The sequence below is a fragment of the Dipodomys spectabilis genome, unplaced genomic scaffold (assembly GCF_019054845.1).
Source record: "Dipodomys spectabilis isolate Male_0828 unplaced genomic scaffold, ASM1905484v1 ptg000109l, whole genome shotgun sequence".
NCBI classification, from domain to species: domain Eukaryota; kingdom Metazoa; phylum Chordata; class Mammalia; order Rodentia; family Heteromyidae; genus Dipodomys; species Dipodomys spectabilis.
The window spans coordinates 307263-322422 of record NW_024870786.1 but is presented as its reverse complement, the minus strand read 5'-3'; the positions used below and the strand labels follow the sequence as shown (position 1 = coordinate 322422).

At 34.0% G+C, this 15160-nt stretch overlaps 1 non-coding gene across 1 annotated transcript; it reads left to right on the top strand.

Moving 5' to 3' along the window:
* The first annotated feature begins 272 nt into the window (after positions 1 to 272).
* LOC122114762 lies at positions 273 to 376 on the top strand. Its single transcript, XR_006148635.1, has one exon. It is a non-coding gene; the product is annotated as a U6 spliceosomal RNA (small nuclear RNA).
* The last annotated feature ends 14784 nt before the right edge of the window (positions 377 to 15160 follow it).

Here is a 15160-nt window from a genome sequence, read left to right as displayed (position 1 = left end):
CTTTTAACAAGCCTTAACACTTGCTGCAATGTTCATTTTGACAGGTTCCTTGTATAGAATAATTGAATTCCTCCTCTTACACATCTCTTGAACTACAAATTTCTGGAATTATTTTGTTTTTGGCATGTCTATCTTGATTTTATTCTTCAATGTGTGCTTATAAAGAAATACATGATTCTAAAATTTCACAATTCTTTTTAACTTACTTTCTGTTGAATTGTCTAGTTTAATAAAATCAATAAAAATTATACTTTATATATAAAAAATGTTCTGTGCTCAAGTTAGCATCACATACACTAACATTGGAACGATACAGAGAAGATTAGCATGCCCCCTGCACGAGGATGACATGCAAATCCATGGAGCCCATATTTTTACAACAACAGATGTTGAAAGGTATGTGGCCACAGGTTTATCGTACTGCATTCTTGGTGGGAGTGTAAACTTGTTCAACTACTTTGGAAAGCAGTATGGAGGTTTCTCAAAAGACTCCACATAAAACTCCTCTATGACACAGTAATCCCACTTTTGGGGATTTACCCAAATGATCATAAACAAGACCATACTAAAACTACCAGCGCTACTATGGTTATTGTAACATTATTTACGATAGCTAAGATATGGAACCAACCCAGATGATCTCATTAGATGAATGGATCAAGAAAATGTGGTATATATACAAAATGGAATTCTATGCCTCCATCAGAAAGAATGACATTGCCCAATTTCTTAGGAAATAGAAAGACTTGGAAAAAAATTTATTGAGTGAAGTAAGCCAAGTCTAAAGAATCATAGGTCCCATGATTTCCCTTATTTTCAATAACGAATATATGTCTGGGATAAGCAGAAAAGTTCAAAAGATATGTGCATATAACCAGATAAGATGATGTTAAAGAAATTGAACCCCAAGATAGGGACACAAGTTGTTTTTTGTTTCTCGCTATTGTTTCTAACATACTTATAATGTGTGATGTCGTTTTTTTTTGTTTCTTTGTATGTTTCTCCCCACGCCATAACCCATGTTTTCTCTGTATTTGAAGTTGGTACACTTACATCTTGTATGTATGCTTCTCTAATTTGGGGAGGGGAAGGGAAAAATATGCTCAAATAGGGATACAGGTTGACCCATTGTAACAATGCGATGCACAAGACACTATGTTGCAAAATGAACTTTACAATTTAGGCAGAGAAAGGAAGGGGGAGGGGAGTGTACTTGTGGAGGTGGGAGGGAAGGGATTGTAGGGAAAATATAAAGGAGGAGGTAACAATGCTTGTTAGGAAATGTAATACTCTCCTTTTTCATGTAAATCTGACCCTTCTGCACAGTATTATTAGAATAAAAACACAAAAATGTTCTGAGATGGAAGAGTTTATTTCCTCTATTTTACCCATATAATATCGTTAACAAAGAAATTAATGCAGAACACTGAGATGAAGGTAATTTGAATACATGTGTGTGTGTGAGTGCAGCAGCGCGCAAGCAAACACGCGCATGCATGCGAACACACGCCATGTATGTATATTGGTGTGCTCAGAGTTTAAAATCAGGGATTCAAGGTCTTGCTAGGCCTTTCCTATCTAGATTGGTGAGCTACTATATAAGCTACATCTCAATTCCTGGCTCTTTGCTAGTTAATTAAATATTTTGAAAAATAATTCATTAAAGTTTTTTTTTTGGGGGGGGGCCTGATTGGCTCCCAAGTGTTATCCACAGATCTCAGTCTCCTGAGCAAATATTCAGAGTAGATAGGATTATAAGGGTGACCAGCCAGCACAAGGCTTTTAGAATAATTTTAAAAATAAAAGAAATTTTATTTCATGGGATCCTGTTTTATCATCACCTAATTTGAAAGACTTTTGGAGTGATTATATGCCAATTTAATTCGTTTGGAGATTAAAAGATAGTAAGTGATGATATTTAAAAATTTTAGTACTTTTTAGAAAAGAAACTGGAACTGTGGGACAGAAGAAATTTGGCTGTCTTCCGACTTCAATTTGTAAGCTCAGCTCTGTGCATGATAACCAAATTTCACCAACACAGTCTGTGTTGAAGACAAAATGTGACAAAAAACAATCACTTTGGGCAATATTTGCTATGCTATTATTTCTTGGACAATATGAATATTGAACTGAGAGTGTAAGAGAATGGAGAGATTTTACCTACTTTTGGTATTGCTGAAAGACTTTTGGAAAATTTGACTCATTTCCTTCCTCACTGTGTGTGTCTTTGGACCATGCACTTACTGTCTTTTACTATAATTTTTCCTAACACTAAACTGGTAATAACATTAGCATTATAGCAAATGTTATCTTAAGAATTAAGAAAATAAAACTTGTGAAACACTTAACATAAACCTATGAATGAGCTTTGAGTTTAGCCAGCATTCTTTTTTAAATACTAATAGAATGTGATAAGTAGTACAGAAACCATTACATGTAGTGTGAGCAACCAGAAGTAATATCTATTGACCATGCTCTGCTTCCAAGGAAGAAAGGTGGATAACTTCTCATGCTGTAAATCAAACAGGTAATCTTATGTAGTCATAGTGTAAAAATATCAGGGACAGAACGATGAAGGAATGTTGTAGACTGAGGTGAAATCCATATGAAAATGTGCAAAACTGATAAAACATAAAAGTATCTGAACAGTATATTGTGTTTTACATCATTTAAGTTACATCGCAAAGATAAGGAAGACCTAGAAGAATAAATTTTCTTTTTGATATTCTATCATAGGTCCTTAGAAGGATGAACACTTTCCTCATTCTTGTAGAGGCATCATCAGATGAGGGGAACTATATTTTTGTTTGCTTCCTTCCGTTTATTCTTCAGGTTGAAATCTGAACTACATGAGACTGAAAGAAACCAAGTGAAATCAGTCATGTAGGCTTTGGAAAGAACAATCAAAGTAAAATAAATAAAATATATATAGCCTTGTAAATTGAGTTATATAGTCTCAAGCATTAACAGAAAATGATTAAAGCAATATCACTTTATTAAAAATTTAAAAATGTTAGGAGCTGCTTAATTTTTTCCTTTCTACTACCTTGAATTAATTATTGATTTTCTATAAAGAGATTAAAGATGAGATTAACAAGAAACTTGATTAAAAATGGACAAAAGTTATGAATAGACATGTTTTCCAAAAAGCCCTGAAAATCGCCTGTGGATTTACAAATTTGTATTTAATACAACTTCTATGCTGGCTTAATGCTTTGTAAGCAAAAGTCATTAGAGAAATGCAATTCAAAATTACTATGATACTACTTCTTAACTATTATAACTCTTATCAAAAATATCCAAGGAACCAGGTGTGGTGGCAAAGGCTGGTAATTCCAAGTGCTTGGAGGTTGGAGTAAAAGGATTTTAGCCTAAGCCCAGTCTGGGATACTGTGCACAGTAAAAACATGCCCTTTAAAAAAACTCAAAAGGTAATAATGTTGGCTGGCGACACTGTGGAGAAAAGGAAATTTTCTACACTCTTGGTCAAAATACATGTTAGTGTTCTCGTTGTAGAAAGTAGTATGCACTTTTCTAAAGAAATCCAAAGTTGAAATATCATCTGACCCACCAATCGTGTGATTATTTCTCTCTGGGTAACTCATAAATATATCTGTAGTTCATTGTTATTCACATTATTCACAACAGCCAAGATATAAATCGAAGTCCAGTGTTCAACTACAAACTAATAAAGCAACTGTGGTTACATGCACAAATATCTTTTTCTGTTGATCCCAAAGTAATTTTTTTATTATTTTCCTGTTTCCATGTGATTAACCTCCAAATTAGAAATCCAGATATATGATTTAATTTTACCAAAACTATTTATTGAGTATAAGGACCTTCTACTCTCTACATTCTTCACACTAAGATCACCAAATATGATGAGTCTGAAATAATTAGTCTCTTTTTGACCTATGTTAATATTCTTTACAATGTGAGGGAAATGTTTAAAAAGTAGTATTTGTTTTAGCTTAATTGCTCTGAAGAGACAATAATTGATATTATCAAAGCTTAAAAATGATTTGATTTAAAATTTAGAATTCAGTAAATGGTTTTGACCACTCTGGTTACTGGAGCCTTCACTACAACCTCATGAGACAATTTATATTGATGAAGCAAAATTCTGAGGTTAAATATTTATGAATAAAAAAATCATGTCATTCTGAATATGTAGAATTACATATAAAACAGAAAATTTAGCTTTTAAATACCTAAATATTCTTGTACATTTAATTGCAGGGTAAGTATTTGTTCTGAAAGGAGATAAAATTGCACTTATTTTGAAATGAAAACTTAAGTATTTATTTGAATAAAAGACAATGTTTAAAATATCACTCATTCAAGAAACAAGATGTACATTTAGTTGTTTTTCATGCCAATTATGTTCTCTAAACTTACTACAAATACTAGATTAGTAAACCTAATTCATTGCTTTGTGGGGAAATAGCAATTCCGTTTCCTAAAACTCATGACAATAACTTTTTCTCAAACAATTGCTAAGTAACTGTTTTATATTTTTTGTCATGGAATCTTATTCGATAAATTTATATTCATTAAGTTAAATAATTGGCCAACAATATAAATTATGCATGGACAAAGTTATCTAACACGAGTTTTTTTTTTCAGAAGACAGATCATGGCTCTCTTAAAGAACACTAGAAGGCTGTGTGTTCTTTATTAATTTTTAGTGATTTTGTTAATGGATATTAATTGTCAGAAGTGACAATTCCATAATATATTTAACATATTTGATTATACTCCCTCTATTTCCTTCTCATTACTTCTTCCTCCAAAGATCTTCTGTTTTTCACATAAAATTACATCTTTATACATGCGCATATAAACTAATTTGGAAGATTTAAGCTGAACTGCAAATTAATTCAAGATGTACAGTAAATTAATAGTATGAATAAAAACCTGAATATTTTCGTTAACTTTTGAATTGAGCTATCATTATTATTTTGGTTAGGGTTAGGATCCCAGACAAAATTAGAATTAGGATTAGAGAAATAGGAAATTTAGGTTCATCACAGGATGTCCCATTGCAACAATGATACTCACATTCACTATGTTGAAAATGAAGTTTACACCATGAGAAGGGAGGGGTAAGGGATGTGGGGAGGGATGGGATAGTGGCAGAACAAGAAAGAAATGGGTAACAATGCTCAACAAGAAACATACTCCTTACCTTACACATGTAACATATCCCTCTTTAAAGCATCTTTTCAACAAAATAAAATTTTTAAAAAAAATAATGAACAATAAAACCTGACAGGAAATAGAAAAACACTTAACATTTTATGTTCAAAATGCAAATAAAATTTAGACCTACACGCTAAGCAAGCGTTAGGATAAATATGAAAAAAAGTGGCTTGCTATTAACATGATGATTCGGTTTTATGTAGGCTTAGGATTAGGCAAGGTGTGCCAGTTAGAGTGGAGTTAGGATGAAAAAAACATGTAATACATTGTGTAAAACTGCCACATATTTTAAGAAGAATGAATGAAAACCAGTCTGTGTTACTTTAAACATTCAGATACAATTTGGTTTAAAGTGTGAGATACTTTTTTGTTCTGGTTAGGGTTAGGGAAGGATAAGCTTTAAGGTAAATTTTAGTTTTCCATTAAGAAGTAGAAGCCAAAAAAAATGTACGATTGAATAGAATCTAGACAATTTTCCTTACAATAACCATTTGGTGTTAAATCAGAATGTGATTTGCATTAGGTTTCTGGTTAACCGGGGATGAGGATACAGTCAAGAAATGGGTTAAACTAGTGGCTCGCGCCTATTATCCTAGCTACTCAGGAAGCTGTTTCCTGAGGATCTCAGTTCAAAGGTAGCCCAGGAAGGAAAGTCCATGAGACTTTTATCTCAAATTAACCACCATAAAACACAAAAGCGGTGCTGTGGCTCAATTGGTTAAACGCACACCTTCAGCTAAAGAACTTAGGGATCATGCCCTTGCCCAGAGTGCAAGCCCCATGACTGACAAAAAGAAAAAAAAAAGAATTAAATATTAACTAAAGCTGAACCTTTTTTTATGTTCTAGGAATTCATGAAAAGCTGGGATAATGGAAGTACAATGTATTTCATAATATCAGGATTTGAGATCAATGGGTATAATGATTCCTGTTATGGAACAAAATACATTCAGAGTTAAGAGTGAAAAAATCTTTAGGGTTTACAGAAAACCTGCAATTTATTTCAAGAATTACCAGTGGAATTTCAGCTAGGATTGCACAAAATGAGCATTTTTCATAAATTTTAGAATTGGGATACGATTAGTGTCAAGGTTATGGTTAGGATTCCAGCCATGGTTAGGCTTAGAGTGAAGGAGAAAAAAATGAGGGTCAAATTGAAGGTAAATTTTAATATGAGCCTGGTAAGAATTAAAATGAATGCAAACTAGAGTATTGCTATTAATATTAGAATCTACTTACAATAAGGCTGATGGTTATTCTCAATGTTCCAGTTAAGAAAGATTAAGTTTAGGGTTAGAAAATGACTAAGATATTGGAAAAAAATGCAACCTATGTTTGGAAGGATGAGTGAAAACTAGTGTACTTGTGTTAGTGTTAGTATTGTCATATAATTTGGATTAAGATTAGGGTCAGTAATTTCTTCTGATTATATTTAAGAAAGCTTTTAGTATAAAATTGTGTTCACTAACAAGTAGAAGCAAATATGCAAGGCTGAATAGTAACTAGAACATTATCATTATATTTATTTCTCAGTGATCATTCTTGTAGTGATTAATGAGAGTTTTCCAGCCAGGTTTAGGTTGAGAGTTAGCGTTAAGTAATGGACTTGATGGTAAGTAAATCTGAAACTGTTTTCAGATACAGTGGTTCAGGAAAAGGTAGAATCAATGGAAACTACAGTATTTTTCCTGGTAAGAGAATTTGAGGACAAGTAATATAATGGCTTATGTTAGGGAACAAGATAACTTTAGAGGTAGAGTCAGAAAATTCGTGGGAATTAGAGCAAACAAACTCATTTCCAGAGTGAAAACTAGAGTATTCATTAGAATGATTAAAAACTAGAGTGTTTTTCTTAAACATTAGAATTGGATTATCATTAGGGTGAAAGTTAGGTTTTAGTTCCAGCTAGGCTTAGAGTAAGCATTAGGAAAATGGAAAAATTAGGGTCAAACTGAAAGTAAATCTTTGAATCACAAGTAGAGTTAGAATTAGGATGAATGTGAAATAAAAAACTACTAATAATATTAAGATTAGAGTATGATTAGGGTGAGGGTTAACATCAATATTCCAGTTAGGGTTAGGGTTACAATAAAGACAAGATAATGAGTGAAACTACAAGCTATTTTTAGAAAGATGAGTTGAATTGAAGTTAGGATGAATAAAAACTAATGTATTTGTGTGGCTTTTAGACTCCAAAGGCCATTAGTTCTAGGTTTAGGTTTACTTTACTAATTCAGTTTAGGCTTAGGGTTAGGGAAGAGTAAGCTTTAAGGTAAAACTGAATTTCTACTAACACTTTCAAGTAATGTAAGTGCGAAATTTAACAAAAACTAGTTTCCCTAATTTTCCTATTCAGGGTTCAATAGGGTTAAATTTAGAGTTAGGTTTCTAGTAAGGATTAAATATATAGTTAGGGTTTGGAAGTAGAGTAGATTTTCAGTAAACCTGCAGCTTCTTTTTGGATATACAGGAGTTCAGTAAAAGTTGAGATCAATGAAAACTATGGTATTTTTCATGATATGAGGATTAGAGGTTAATGATGCCTAATAGGGAACAAGATAGATTTCAGGGTCCAAGTTAGGGAATCTGTAGGATTTGGAGAGAATTGCAAATCATTTAAAAGACAATGGGTATCTGTAAGTATGTATCTAAACTCGAGTAATTTTCATTAATTTTAGGATTGGGTTACTATTATCATCAAGGTTACTCTTAGGGTTTTGACCAGGATTAGAGTTAAGATTAGGGAAATGGAAGTTGAGAACTTGAGTGACTTACTTCATTTGTGTATATATATGCACTATTCTAAGGCTTTAACTCAAGGCTTGAGTTCTGTTCCTGAGCTTTATGCTGTAGGCTACAAGCCATGAATCCACTTCCAGCTTTCTTTGGCAGTGAATTTGAGACAAGAATCACACAGACTTTCCTATCCAAGCTGATACTGAACTGAGATCCCCAGACCTCTGCCTTCTGATTAAAGTTAGAATTAAAGGCATGAGCTACCAGTGCCCAGGAAAGTGCTTGATTTTATTGATTGTTTTTACTTAAGTTTGAGATCAAGACTTGAATTCAATATCTGAGAGCTTTGCTCACGAGGTAGACAATGCCACTTGGGCCATAGCTCCCAAAATGATTATTTTAAATAGCTGGAAATCATTAAATTTTCTTCAGATGATAGGCATTAGAACGACATTACTGTTGTTCTAAAACTCATCCTAATAAAAAAAGATTTATAGACACTAGAGATGATCTGAGCACATTCTCATGCTTTGCTTCTAATTGCATAACATTTTAGGGACATGATTTTTAATCATTATTTTGAGTTATCATTAAATAATGAGTTATCATTAAATAAATCAGTTAATGCATACAGTATACTTTGATCGATGCCAAGCCTTTCAACAGTCTCATCCATCCCTCCTCTATGAATATCTTACTTCACTCTTCATAATTTTGTAGGAAATGTACTGGATTCCTCTCTGCACTTCCTCCAATTCCTCTTGGTCATTCTACCTTTTCTCCCTTCACCTCTCTTTTGACTACCCACTTCCATATTATCCATCAACTCTACTCCTAAGCATTTACTGTCCTTGTACTGCAGTAACTGACACATGCAAACTGATGTAAAAGATTTTCAGGGTTATTGGCTAGCCATAGATTCCTGAATATGAGTTCTTTGCTCCTTCTCTTTGTCTATTCATGCCTTTGAGTAGTGATTGTGCAGATTCATTTGTACCATTTGCTACACAGAAAAGAGATGAACTACTTGTACATATATTTACATACATGTATATACATACATACATGGATATATGCATTTTATATTTTCAAGAATTACGGAGCTAACAAAACTCGCATGCATTTACCTTCCTTTTAAATTCTTTCAAAGCCTAAATAACTTTGTCTCTTTAGAACACCTAATTTTAAAGAGAATATCACCATCTCTGAACTGTCAGTGGCCTGGAAATTAGATGTTCAAATAGGAGAAACTTATTTAGGCTTTTTGGTGGGAGAGAGGAGTATTACTAGGGTTCTATCCAGGAGTTCTCTGCTTGCTAGACAGGACTTTTGTTGTATAGCACCAAGCAGCTCAACCACTGTTGCCAAACTTCTAATCCATATTATTTGCTTGAGATCTTGAACTTTTTGCACAGGTGTGATCTTAGATTGACTGAGACTTTGTTACCTATGCCTCCCACATAATTAGCTAGGATTTCAGATGTGAGTCACGATGGCCAGCTCATTTGTTGAGATGGGAGATGGCTGTCTTGGCAGTTATTTTTGTGATCTTGCCTTAGACCATGATCCTTGTCATTTCTTCTTCCCAATCAGCTGGGATTTCAGAAGTGGACTACTATACTTGGTGTACATGACACCTTCTTTTTTTTTTTTTTGAAGAAGTTTTTATTGTAAAAATATTGTATAGAGGGGTTATAGTTACTTGAGCATTGCAATGAGCGTATTTTCTATCAAGCAGTGTTACCTATTCCTCTGTATTTCCCTACCCCCCCCTTCCCTCCCACCTACACAACGTCACTCCGCCTCTCCCCTCTTTCCTGCTTCCCTGCCTAAATTGTAAATTTCTTTTCTCAACATAGTCTCTTATGCATGTCATTGTTACAATGGTTCAGCCTGTATCCCTATTTAAACATTTTGTTTTTTCCCTTCTCCTCCCCAAGCTAGAGAAATGTGTATACAAGATGCGGGGCACCGACATCAAATACAGAGAAAACAGGGGTTATACCATGGGCGAGGAACATACAAAGAAACAAAAAAATGACATGGTTGATTATAAACCCCTATCTTGGGGTTCATTTCACTTCATATAATCTTATCTGGTCTTATATACATAGCTTTTGAACTTTTATCCTTGTCCAAGATATATACTAGTTATTTCAAATAAGGAAAACAAAGGACCTATGTTTCTTTGGGTCTGGCTTACTTCATGTAATATAATTTTTTCCAAGACTCCAGTTACAGCTCCTATGACCCAGCAATCCCATTTTGGGGCATTTACCAAATGATCACAAACAAAACCATACTAAGCTACCAACACAACGATGTTTATTGCAGCATTATTTACCATAGCTAAGATATGGAACCAACCTAGGGGCCCCTCAGTAGATGAACTGATCAAGAAAATGTGGTATATATACCCAATGGAATCCTATGCCTCATCAGAAAGAATGACATAGATCCATTTGTTATGAAATGGAAAGACTTGGAAAAATCATATTAAGTGAAATAAGCCAGGCCCACAAAAACATACTTCCCATGGTTTCCCTTATTTGCAATAACTAATATATGTCTGAGACAAGTAGAAAAGGTCAGATAAGTTGATCTGAGGCGAAATGAACCCCAAGATAAGGCTTCAAACATTTTTTTCTTTCTTTTGCTTGTTTCTAACATATTTATAAGATGATTTTTTTGTTGATTTTTATAGCCCTCCCCCACCGTATAACCCCTGTTTTCACTGTATTTGATGTTGGTATAATTTGTGGGTGGGAAGGGAAAACCAAATTGTTTAAATAGGGATATAGGTGGACCCATTGCAACAATGAGATGTTCAACACATTATGTCGAAAAACGAACTTTACTACTTTGGCTTGGGATGGGGGGATGCGGGGTAGGAGAGATGGAAAGGGATGGGAAGGGGAAACAAAGGAGAAGACAACAATTCTTGATAAGAAATGTACTCATTACATTGCCCATTTAAGTGCAAACCCTCTGTACAGTATTTTCCCAATAAAAAAAGAGAAAACGTGATATATATATATATATATGTATGTATATATATGTATATATATATATATATATATATATATATGCATGTATGTGTGTGTGTGTGTATATAGTGGAATTTTATGCCTCTATCAAAAATGGCATCGCCCCATTTGTAAGGAAATGGAAAGATGTGAAAAAAATTATATTAAGTGAAATATGCCAGGCCCAAATAAACGTAGTTCCCATAGTTTCCTTTGCTTGTAGTAACTAGTACATGGTACCATATGACCATATAAGATGATGCTATTTAAAATGAACCCCAAGATAGGGACACAACTGATTTTTTATTCCATGAGATTCTTATCTCTATATAATCCCCAAAATAAAGTTGGAAGGGGAGCTGCGTTTCATGTATAGAGCAACACTCATTAGGGAAAAAGCTTAAGTGAGAAGGTAAGATCCTGAGTTTAAACCACAATATCAGCACTCAAAATAGTTGATTTCTTTTCCTTAATGTTTTTATTAAATTGCTCAGAAAATAATCAACATTTAATTTATGTTTAACATTAGTATTAAAATCTAGTTATATTTGTTGATGTTATTCTTTGTTTTCCTAAATTTTACATACACATTAATATCCAATAATGTAAAGAGGTGATTATTGTTTCACTAGTTTTTAAGGCAGTTGAATATGTGGTTGATAGATGCATACAAGGAATTTGGACTGAAAATAGATATGTGCAGCTCTTCACATAAAGAAATGATAGTTGAAGAAGCTGTGGGCATGTATGAAATAAACTAAAGAAACAGCAAGGAAAGATAAGGTATGATTCTGGAAAACACAAAATTTTGAAAGAAAAAAAAAACAAGTAAAATATATATCTTTTAGCAAGAACTTTGTAACACACAGACACATTTTTTTCCTTATTTCTTCTGTAAGGCATTTCAGTAAAGTTTATTTTACAAAGTTAAACATGATTGACAATTAATACTAACTGGCTTCTGTCTCAGGTAAGCAATTATTCTAGCCAGTTGCTTATAATCTTAGCTACTCAGAGGACTGAGATCTCTAGATCCTAGTTCAAAACCAAGTTGAAGAGTAAAGTTGGTGAGACTTTTCTGTTCAATTAACCATGAGATAAGTGGAAGCTTCACTGTGGCTTAAAGTGCAAACACTAGCCTTGAGTAATAAATTTCAGAGACAGAACCTAAGCCCAGAGATTTAGCTCTCTGAAATTATTCTTTTTTTTTAATCCCCCCCTCTGAAATTATTCTTAAAATACTTTTTCTCAGGATTTCTTTAACTTGTCTAAAGAATGTTTTAAACTAAGGTATTTTTTATTTCATGTTATCATCATTGATATTGAGGATGTGCAGAAAACAATTATTTATAGTCAGAACTGGTTTGTATTGCTTTGTATTACACATTCCCTCTACATCCAGAGATCAGCTGGAAAGCAGATGGCCAAATCCTGGTGGTTGGCAATGAAGATACATATGTGTTCTTTGGGCAAAGAAACAAACTTATGAAATGGTAGCCTTTATATATAACACCTTAATAGTAACAATAAAATTAATGTTATTACTATTATTATTTTTTGTCATTTGTGGTGTTTGAACTCTGGGTCTGGGCATTGTTCCTCAGCTCTTCAGCTCAAGTCTAGCATTCTACCACTTGAGCAACAATGCCACTTTACATTTTCTGAACCTTTAATTGGAGATAAGGGACTCACAGATTTTCCTCCATGGACAGGCTTTGACTCTTTAGTAGCTAGAATTACAGGTGTGAGCCACTGGCCCCAGGCAGTAAAATTATTTTGAAAAAGAAAAAACCCATGATTGCATCCTTAAAAAATTACAATCTAGAAAGTGTATCTGTAATGTTAGTTGTGTCAAGTCACCATCGGCAGCAATCATTTTTAGACCTCACTATGTCTTGTCTAATGCCAGATAATATTTCATTAATTTATTTTACTTTTTCCTAACAAAGTTCATCATGAATGGCTACAGCAAAATTTTCTTGTGAGCATCAACAATTCTTCAACATATTTATTTCAACAAACAGCATTTTGCATTTGGTTCTTGTTGTTGTTTAATTTTGCCAGCGCTGGGGCTTGAAATTAGGGCCTGGGCCCTCTCCCTGAGCTTCTTTGATCCAGACTAGCACTCTACCAATTGAGCCACAGTACCAATTCCAATTTTTCTGCTTATGTCATACTGAGGAATCAAATCAAGTGCTTCATGCATGGGAGGCCAGCACTCTACCAGTAACCACATTCCCAGTTATTGGGACTTGTGTTGTTGTTGTTGTTGTTGTTGTTTTAAGATAGCATTTTACTATGTGTCCTTCTGTTGGCCTAAAACATAGGCTGGTCTCAAGCTAACTTCTAAATCATCCCCTCAAGTTCAGAGATTACAAACATTGACCACCATATTTGGCTCAGGATTCTTGGTGAGACAATACTCTTTCAGATATAGAAAGGGTTATTCTGTCTTCCTTGGACTCAATGGATTTTGCATTCTGCATTTTAATCACATTCTGTCCTGGTGTGTTTCCACTTCTAGATCAATAGAAATATTTCAGGATCAGAACTTGAAGCTGATCCCTGCCATCCAACAACATCACATTCTTGTGAATAGCAATAGCTGGCCTCATGAGCATAGCAGCCAGCTGGAGCTCAGCTATCTGATGGCCTTGGGCTGCAACAATGCAATTATTTCTGTGCACAGACTGAAATCTATCATAGGTAATTTTGATTTATTCCATTCTATTCTCAGCTAAATTCTATTCTTAGCTTTGTATGCTTTAAAATCTCTTAAATATTAATTACTATTTTCCTACATTCTCAAAAGTAACATCTATGTCTTACTCTAAAATTCATTCAAACATGCAAAAATATTAATGTTGTTGCTGTCCAACTATGGCTCATATTTTAAAACCTGGCTACTTTAGAGGAAAAATCGGAGGATCCTGGTTTAAAGCAGCCTATGCAGAAAAATCTGAGATATTTCTCCAATTGAGAAACCAAAATCCAGAAGTGGAGATGTGGCTCTCGTGGTAGAGTATCAGCTTTGCGCAAAAAGACTAAACAGGAATATTAAGTCTACTTCTGACTCCATTATTTACTCATGGAACTCACACACACACACACACACACACACACACACACACACACACACACACACACATACACACACACAAACACACAGACATAATCTACATTCTCTTTGCCTCCCCTTCTTGAGCAGTATTCAGTGCCATTAACTTAATGCATGTTTTCTCCAAATTATTATGGTAGGGAATAAACTATATTTGCATTTATGATAATGCACTTTTTTGTACTTTTTGTTTTGCGTTTTTTGTACTTATGTGAGAGAACAGTGTTTTGTGAAGACTAAACAGAAATTAATGTGTCAGTAAGTGGGTAGGTTACAGACTGAAAAATGCAAATAATACCACTTTAAATTTTATTTCTCAAAATTTAAATATATATACATATGTATGTATTTAAAATTTCTGCCAAGATTTTATTTCCGTTAACAATAATTAATTTTTTTCCATTATATAAATTTAACATATTATAGGTCTCATAGTAGATTTATATTTATAGATTTCCTTTCCTTGGAGACAAGGTTCTGCAGTGTAAATCTGGCTTTCCTCAACTCCTAATTGTGTCTGGCATTACCATGTGGTAGTATAGTACCATGTCCAGCTATATTATTTACATTTTGTACAGTAGAATATTAATATGAACAGCTTTAAGTCACATATCTTCATGAGTATGAATGAATTTCTTGCAAAAAAATGTTATAGATAGAGTTACTGAGTGAAGCCAATTATGGTAGATATGCCTGTAATCACAGCACCCAGGAGGATTGTAAGCTTAAGTGCAGCCTGAGCTACACAGCAAGTCCCTTTTAAGACATAACAAAACAACAACAACTTTTGAGCTTGGAAGTGGGAAAGTATTGTTAAGTGGGGTGATAGGAGCATACAAAATTGTGTGTGTGTTTGTGTATGTGTGTTTGTGTGGTGTGTGTGAGTGCGTGTGTGTGTGTGTGCTTGTGCTTGTGCTTGTGCTGGTCCTAGGGCTTGAACTCAGGGCCTGCACACTGTTCCTGAGCTTTTTGCTCAACCCTAGCATTCTACAACTTGAACCAAACTCCACCTCAAGCTTCTTTAGAGGTCAATGGAAATGAGTCTGCTCCATTTTCCTGTTCTGGCTTAGAACCT